Raw genomic sequence first — 10,000 nt, forward strand, 5'->3', positions numbered from 1 at the left:
TGTATTTCTGACGAAGATATAATCGAAACCGGTCAAATACATCTCTTGTATTGTGAAGATATTCGTTCTCATTCATACCTTTCCACATTTGTCAACATGAATACGGTTCAGCCATGTGGTAGCTTGCCCGACGCGGTGTCCCCAAGCCACGCGTAGTCTCTTCTACTTCTTTAGTATACTATAAGCGTAATTATACAGATGGCACAACCTGCACACCAGCGCCATCTGTTCTGGTTTAGTACTTATCCAATGAATACATATTTTTGGCTAGTTATCCTATCCTTCGCATATAGTCAACCTGCATTTAGACCTAAAGACCATTATAGAAAGATAGCAAAAAGACAGCTTTACGACGTGAGATTCTGTAACCAACAAACGAACGAACAGCAAGTTCATCGGAAGCCCAACGACGAACGAAATTCATGTATTATTTATAAAAGGAGCAAAAAAAGTCACCCAAAGTATGGTTCCCACGAACGAATTTTCCAGGGATAATGAAAGGCAAGTGGTGGATCAAAGTAGATGGTATTCTTATTCAACACATGGTTAGCACTAGATTTAATAACGCAATTTAATTTTGTAATTTGCTGACACAAAGCTTGAAAGTTAATGATGTTCATGGTTGATAGCAATGAAAACAAAGTAAACAAGTGATTTGTATATAGTCTGACATAACTTTATGTAAAATATTGTTTAAAGCCGCTACTTGTGCAATTTTATTAATGTTAGTGATGTATTTTGCATAATTACACAGTGGAAGGCAGCACTAAAAATAGATGTAAACGAAGACAAAGAAATACAGAATATACAGCCAACACTTTTCAAAAAGAAATTACATAAATGAATCCAGGTATTGTGGAGATGCTTGCCTAGATCAGAATTTAGAAGGTATTTTGTACAGTGTATACAGTATACCACTTGCAAATATGCTATACTAAACATATACTTATTTATGATAATTTTCATGTATGCTATCTGAGCTTCAAATATACCAGGAACAAGCTTCGTGTGTTAATAGTGAACCAGCATGGATAAAGAGTCTAATTATACATACTTTTTCTGATACAGGTGATATGGACTTACCTTGGTAATGGACCTGGCATAGTTTACAGACACCTAAGAACAAGTGATCAAGATATAGGTAAGACGTAAGTGTAACATTAGATTAGGAATTCTTTAGTTCTTTGTTGTCGTATGAGCAATATATGCTGTATATTATGTTAAACAATTTACATGTTATTTTTATTTCATATATATATACATGCTCTTTTTCAGAAGAAGGGAAAGTTCGTTTTTACATGCCTGTGCTTTCCTATTCTGTTGTTACAGATGATGCACCACATGGTAAGAAGTTTAAATAGTACTGTAACTAGCTAAAATTGTGTACTAACTAACTACTGCTTGAGACTCACTTAAATAGTAACTACTTCTCTCTAAAGGCACTCTGCTGTCTTAGCACTAATTTTATATTTACCCTTATTCCTCATATATAAAATTTAATTGCTTAGACTTTACGTCAGTCTTGCTTTATATACAACTTGAGTAGGGTACTAAGTGAATTAATTCCAACATTTGTAATCAATGTACACTATATTGAGTATTTATTTATCATTATTATTTTTTTTTACAGAGGATACGGAAGAATTTTTGAATATCTTGATCTCTTCCTCTGAGTGTCTATTGCTAAAGAGAATGCAGCACTTGGTAAGATTATCTGTATAGTAACAGTCAATGTATTGGACAGGGTTGCAGTTTCACTAATAGTCTGACTGTAAAGCTCTCTTGAGTCTTAATAGGAAGAATAAGACTTTATACTGCATTATCTAAATAAGTCATTTCCCATTATCCAACACTTGTGGAGGACCATCCACGACAACGAGGAGTCAACAATGCGTCAGCCAAGCCTCACATGAAATGACTCTTCAGTTAGTATAGTTCCACAGTAACACTAGAGTGCATTTGAAGATGGGTGTACTAAATGACATAGCCACAGATAGCCTTCAGTTATATGATAATGAGTATACCTACAAATATATAGCCTTTACTGTGTGGTGCTGCCCAGCATATAAAGTGAGTATTGTATGCTTCTTTACTCATGAATTTTATTTATTAATCTATTGATTTTTACACAGATGGATTGAAATCAGAGACCAAAAATAAAAGAGAATTATTACACAGATACGGAACAAGAACTTCAAGGCTGTTGCAAAATATACTTTGAAAAAGTCGTGTGACGCAGTAGAAAAAAGTCCACCTCCAAGAAAGTATGTTGCAAAATGTTCTATTTCATAGGATTTACATTTGATTTTTCCCTTAAAAAACTCAATTAGCTTTGTCTGTGGTTACTAAAAATGGTAGCCATCATACAAATATACATAGAGCCTTTGCACTTGGCCTATATTTCAAACGCTCTACAGCATAGAAGTTACTATTTGTTTGTTTCCCAACACCACGGACGCTCAAATAATGGCTTAAAAATATTAGCTTTGGCCCAGGTTCGAACACATATTTTTTTTTTTTTTTTTTTAAGTAGGATGCAACAGGTAGAATAAAGGACAAAGATGTTACATCACAACTGGAATCTATTATAATGTAAGTAAAGACGAATTAAAGGGATTTGAAAACTTGGGGTTAATATGGCAAGTCAAACAGACCTGCACAGTATATGGCAATGGGACTGGGGGAAAATGGAAGCAGTCACTTGGATATCTTTTAATTGAAAAGTCAATAAGATCAGAGACTCTAGTTCATGACAAACGAATGAATATCAAAGTAAATGGTATCATGATTGCGTCCTAATTTTTTAATCTGTGACCAGGATGTGACTTACGGTCGTATGCTTAAAGAAATTGTGTAACGCAAATCAGTTCTTGCTGATAAATTGAAATGGCAGCATATTATAGATGATTTATAATGCTAATAGATAAATGTCTATTGGCACTAAAAAACTGTCAAATAAGTATGTAAATTGTAATAGCTTTGTCAAAATGAAAATTGGGCTTCCTTGTCAATTTAAGGAGAAAAGTAGTAGCAAGAATGAACACTTATTCAGTATTCAGTGCCTTGCCAGAAGCGGCTTGTAGAACTGCACATTTCGTAAACAAAATCTATGAACATTTTGAATTTATTAGCAGTCAAAATCATTATAAATTATGGGCAGGTGCCATTAGCCTGCACAATTTTCGAATAAATTTTCTTGTAAAATCTAGATCAAGAATACCATGTGTAAACATTACAAGCATTTAGCACAATTGGACAATTGTTCATAAATATTGGATTCTGAGCATTTATGGAGATTTTCTGTTGCTTAAGAAGTACTGGAGGTAACAGTGATGAACCAACTGCTAAATTTGTTAATATAAGAAATTCTGTGTGTAATCAAGTTCTTCAAAGTGTATTGAATGGTTATTGCACAGATGATGCTACACCCATCTTAGAATAACTGAACCGAAACACGAATCCTCTTCTAAATATTGACTATGGATATCGTTCCACTCCAATAAACATTGATGAGGAGGAATTAGAAATGGAATTAAAATTAAGCTCCATTTATAGCTTGGAAGAGCACAAAGATGAATGCATAGATTCTATATAAAGTAAAATCAACTAAAAACAACTCAAGCTGAACCCAGTGAGAAAGTTTTATCTGATCTTCAACAGTAATTTTCATCCTCATAGCAATAATATAATGATATAGATATATAAATTGTGCCTTGAGTGGTATAATCTACCATCTTCTCTTTACCGTATTTGGTTTCGAAGAAGCTCCATAGATGGCACTGCTGAGGCCCTCACATTCTTTATTAATTTATGGGCTACCACTTTCTTATCTTTTCATTACTGTCTTCCTTTTCTAAGGATCTTCATAGATGGCGTTGGCCGCGCTGCTGAGGCCCTCACATTTTTATTGCATTATGGGGTACCACTTTCTTATCTTTCCTTAGCTATCTCTGCTTTCAAAAAACCTTCATAGATGGCGCTGCTGAGGCACTCACATTTTTTTTTTTTTTTTTTTATTGCAATATGAGGTACAGCCTGGGACAGTCTTCGAAAGGTTTTGCGTGTTTTGTTTATTGCCCAGAGATGGCGCTGCAATCGCTGTGTAGTAAAGAGGCGGATTCCTGAATGGAGGATGGAGGGAAGCCAGAGTTGGGTTGTAGCGATTCATTAAATTACTTCAAACATGTGTCTGAATCTACGAGATCGAGGAAAACACGTGGGCGTCAATGAACTCCCCCTCATCTAACGCAACGCCATCTCTGGGCGATAAACAAAACACGCAAAACCCTTCCGAGGACGTTAGACCCAGATTGTACCACTTTTCCATCTTTCCTTTACTCCATAGATGACACTGTTGAGGCCCTCATATTTTATATTGCACTGCATTTGTTGGTTAGATAGGTGTTTAGCAATATAACTAACAAAGTTGTGAACATTTTTTAAAAATATTTTTTACTAAAAGTGTGTTTTCGCCAACAGATGCAAGATCCAGGAGCCGGATTCACTAACATACGATCGTAGCGCATTTACCAGCGGTCATTTACGATTGCGTTTACCAGTGATGACAAAGTGGTATCCATGAAGAAATGGTAATGCTGAGTTACAATCGTAAATCGACACATTCTAATGGTAGCCAACAGAGGGCTCTAGTAAATCAATTCAACCAATCAGCGAGTGCTATACATAATCTTTTAGGTTCCTTCGGCCAATCACATAACATGTAAACAGAACTAGACACAGCGAGATTGTATAAATAATCGTCACAGCTAAAACACTATTTCAGCACATGTAGAAAAAAAAAAAAATATATGCATCATGTTGGATATATATTTACTGTATAGATAGGAACCAATGCAAACACTATTTTATTGTTATATAATTTACTTCAAACCAAAGAGACAGTCCTAACAGCTTTTTATTTATACATTTTTCATCATTGTTAAACAAAGAACCGAACTAAACAATTTTTTTTATTCGTCGCCATTTGTTGTCAAAGGAAATATCTCGAGCTTATTCTTGCCCATGCACTTTGGAGTTTATTGTCAAAATGCCGACAGCCACAGATATTGGTATGCTCGTTTAGCGTAGGTATTGCCAATTTATATATCAGCAAAGTAGTTCCATCTAAAGCATTTGTAATAATTATGTCAGAGAAGAATTCTTTAAAAGTTCACTTATTTATCGGTCCCATACATTCAAGGATAATGTAGGCAGTGCCGGTCAGTATTTAGTATGAAATTTATAAGAGAAAAAGAGACAATGCGTTTATAGCTACCGGGCAGTAGGTTTATTAGCACCGGGCGGTACTGGTCTGTAGTGTTTTCCCCAGATAACTTCGTATACCCCAACGCGGGTCTTGCAGAGTGCAATTGAGACAGGGGAGCTGTTTTATTAAAGTGGTAGCAGGCGCGTTTACAGGATGACCTGCCCATTACGACTCTGAAGCCCTTTAACCCGAAAGTATTTCTCATTTAAATCATGACTAATTAGTTTTTCCACCTGAGCATAATTATTTCCTTTGTTTGAAAATGTGTCCATTGTTCTTTATGTTTCAAGTAAAAATAAAGTAAAAACCAAAATAAGAAAAATAAAACAATAAAAACACTAAAACCAAGGATAAAACAAAACCAAAACTAAGATCCCTCAGTCTGTATATTCTCAAAGGTTATAATGCTATAACACATCCTAACTGGCCCCTTACAAAACAAGAATATACTTATCTCTCTCTCTCTCTTGTAGACAAAAACGAAAGAAACAAAACACAGAGGAGTGACGAGCCAACAACCCAGCACGTTGCCACTTCTGTTACGGCACATTTTCTGTGTTCAGCGTGATTACACAGAAAACGGGAATTCTAAGGGAAACAAAAATAATGAAGGCTTCCCTTTAACGAGAAGCAACTTTTGTTTCTGAGAAAGGTAATGGAAATAATTACCTTACAATAATGTAAAAATTATGTACAGAACATTAGTTTTATGTAATTAAAAAAACATTACATTGATTTACACGAGGTACTGCTCCAAGGAAAACCCGACATGTATTCATTTTCCCAATTAATGATAAAAAAAAACTATATTAGCGTGTCCCTTCTTCCGGAAGGCCTTTTTCGCCGGCGGATCAGCCTTTGGGAAGGACGTACCGTTATCCTTCAGGCATGAATTCTTTTGCCATATTGTTTTCTATAGACTTTATTCAGATATAATGTATTTCAGCGACTTAGAGATATATGCATTGAGTGAAGGCCACAGTGTATATCATTTTCGGTTTATGAGAGGAAATATAAGAATAATATTTGAAACTTGTATATTATCGGTTATGTATCTGAACTTTAAAAAGACCTGTGTAAATGCATATCTCTTGCTCATGCTGAAGGAGTGGCCAAACAGAGCATACGTCGAAGTGGCACCACATCACATGACACCAGCCTAACCAGCAATCCACCTCAGACCATTGCCTATCACAAAGCATTTGCTCCTCACACGTCCCCACCCTATGTAAACGTGATCCACAATGCTAGGAAACACCGAAGTGCATGCATTATAGCACTGTACGAAGGGGATCACATGTAACACTATTCACACACAGTTACACTCAGGAACCCAGAGTGTGTATCTCTTTTCATAGTGTCGTATTTATGTGATCCACGAGATATAGCTTAAGGTCTTACAATTCAAGGAACCTTCAGAGCTTACTAATGTATTGAAATTACTGCATGACGTTCAAAGATATTCGTCTGTTTATGCATTTGATTGAAATATTTTAAAGTTATTTCTTCAATATACGACGGGCCTCGCCAGAGCATTTAGGCCAAAAAATAAGTTTTTTAAAAGCAACCTGTATATAACACTATATGCTTCAAATGTGCTCATGGTTTAACTTTTCTAATATATATTTTTAATGGAGTTGGAGGGTAATGACGTAGAAGAGTGACTTATATTGAAATATGGCGGAATGAAGAATGAAGATTGGTGACGTTTTTCGACAGAGATTTCTGCGGTAAGGGTGGAACGACAATCTTGCAGAGATCCTTGCAGGAATCCTCATCAACCTTCAGTCACGGTTTAGAGTCATTTGTCCTTTTAAATTATGTCTTTGGCGGCATTCTGCTTGATCAACATTTCATTGATAAACACCTCAGTCTCAATATACGTATTTAATTATCCTTTGATTGTTTCCTTCCTCTATGTTTAACTTTTGTCGAGAAGCCTACAACACTTAACCCTACCTTTCTCATATTCGTGAGTAGATCTAACGTTAGACTGGCATGAAAGAAGGTAATGAAAATGGAAATCTTGAAATGCAAATAAATGATAAACCATGGGAAATACACGAATGTTAGAACGGCTTCGAAGTCTCCTATGCATGCTATACTCATCCTGTTATAATGTAAAAAGATAGATTAGGTAAAATCATAATTTGCACCAAATAATGAGTGAGGTAATATCACCTCACTCCTGCCGTATGAGGTTGCCTCGTACGGCATGAAATGGTATGGGGACGATCCGTAGAGTAAGAATAACTGCAAATGGCCCGAATTACGGCATTTTGGCAACCCTGCAACCCGAGAGAGAATTTGCCGCCAAGAAGACTCTTTATATAGGCTCTTATAATCTCAGAAAAAAAATGAAGGAAAATAAAAGAGAACGTTTACTCTACTCTAAGCAAAACAAATCAGAATAAAACTGGAAGGCCGTTAAAAGAAAGCGAAAATAAATAGAACAACAACAACAACAAAAAAGGGGAAAAAAATAATAATCCAGGGACGCACAACTTCAGCTTCCTGCCGCCGATGACCTCAGACGGTGCTGGTGCTGGCTAGAAAAGGGGGGACTCGCCTAGTCTGAACTCTCGCTTAGTGGGGGTACCTCACGTCCTCTGCAGAGCAGTACCGGGCGGTACCGGGCAGTAACAGGCAGTATTTTTTTATTTTTATATTGTCATTATATTGTCATTATTATGATCATTTTTCTTGTCATTCTCATGGTGTCATGTTCATTATCGTTATTATTATTATCATTACTGATATTATTACTATGATTATTATTATCATATGATTATTATTATTGTTATTATTACTATTATTGTTATTATTATTTTTATCATCGTTATCTTAATTAATGTTACAACTATTTTCATCATTATTGTTGTTATTTTTATTGCTCTTGTTATTGTTATTCCTCTTGTGATTGTCATTCCTCTTGTTGTTATTGCTTACTCTCGTTACTGTTGTTTCTCTGTTATTGCTATTACTCTTTTTATTGTTCTTATTATTGCACATGTTATTTATTGCTATTGCTCGTTATTGTTCTTATTCTGGTCATTGATCTTGTTATTATTCTTATTGTTTTTGTTTTTATGATTCTTACTTCTTTCGTCGCTGTTGTTACTGTTACTGACTTTGTTATTGGTATTGCTCATGTTATTGTTAATGTTCTTATTATTGCTGTTGCCCTTTTTATTGTTATCAGTCTTATTGTTATTGCTATTGTTATTTTTATCGCTCTGTTATTGCTGTTGTTATTGTTATTTTTTCCTTATTCTTGTTGTTATTGGTCGTCTTATTGTTAATAACATTATTATTGTTATAGATATAAGTGTTATTATTTTGTCATTATTATTATTACTTGTATTACCATTATGGTTGCTATTGTTATTACCATTATTATTGTTATTGTTATTATCATCATTATTATTACTACTTTCTTTAATGTTGCTGCAATTATGAATAAAATGAACATTATTGTGATTATTATTATTGTCATCATTATTGTTATCATTTTTATTTTCATCATCATGCTTTCATTATGGTCATTATAAGGGTTATTGATATTATTATCATCATTATCGTTGTAATTATTACTGTTATCATTTTTACTATCAATATCATTATTATTATTACAGTTATTATCATTATTATCAATATAATTATTATGATTGTGATTATTATCATTATCTTTACTGTCATTATCATTCCATATCGTTATCCAAATTACCAACCTTTATTATTATTATTATTGATATCTTTATTTATATAGATGATGGTATTTATCCTAACTGCCCCTTTTATTATTATTATTATCATTATTATCATCAATATCTTCATTTATATAATCTCAAGAAAGTGAAAAGTGATAAGTTATTGGTTATTTTGGTACCCACCGTTTGTACACTCTTTCTGTCTCTCTGTTTCTCTTTAAGTCAATTTCTAATTCTGTACCTACCTCTCTCTTTTTGTTTTTCTTTTCCCCTCTCTTTCTGTTTCTCTCTCTCTCTTTTTTTCTCTTTCCCTCTCTCTCTGTTTTTTTCTCTCCCTCTCCCCCTCCCCCCCCTCTCTCACTCTCTCTTTCTATTTTCTCTTTCTTTTTCCCTTTCTCTTTCAGTTTCTCTCTCTCCTTCTCCCTCCCATTGTCTCTCTCTCTCTCTCTCCTTCTCCTTCGCCCTCCCTCCCTCCCCACTCTCTCTCTCTCTCTCTCTCTCTCTCTCTCTCTCTCTCTCTCTCTCTCTCTCTCTCTCTCTCTCTCTCTCTCTCTCTCTCGCTCTCTCTCTCTCTCTCTCTCTCTCTCTCCTTCGCTCTCCCTCCCTCCCCACTCTCTCTCTTTCTGTCTTTCTCTCTCTCTCTCTCTCTCTCTCTCTCTCTCTCTCTCTCTCTCTCTCTCTCTCTCTCTCTCTCTCTCTCTCCCTCTCTCTCTCTCTCTCTCTCTCTCTCTCTCTCTCTCTCTCTCTCTCTCTCTCTCCCTCTCCTTCGCTCTCCCTCCCTCCCCCCTCTCTCTCTCTCTCTCTCTCTCTCTCTCTCTCTCTCTCTCTCTCTCTCTCTCTCTCTCTCTCTCTCTCTCTCTCTCTCTCTCTCTCTCTCTCTCTCTATGTACAGCCTGGCACAAGCATCTCACAAACTGATGGTCCAGATACCTGGTTAATTGGTAATTGACAAAAACATCATAGACAGTTGCCGTAGAGGCCACTATACCTGGTACACACATACACAAACAGAGGAACGTGTGTA

Source organism: Penaeus vannamei, chromosome 16 (genome assembly GCF_042767895.1).
Source record: "Penaeus vannamei isolate JL-2024 chromosome 16, ASM4276789v1, whole genome shotgun sequence".
NCBI lineage: Eukaryota > Metazoa > Arthropoda > Malacostraca > Decapoda > Penaeidae > Penaeus > Penaeus vannamei.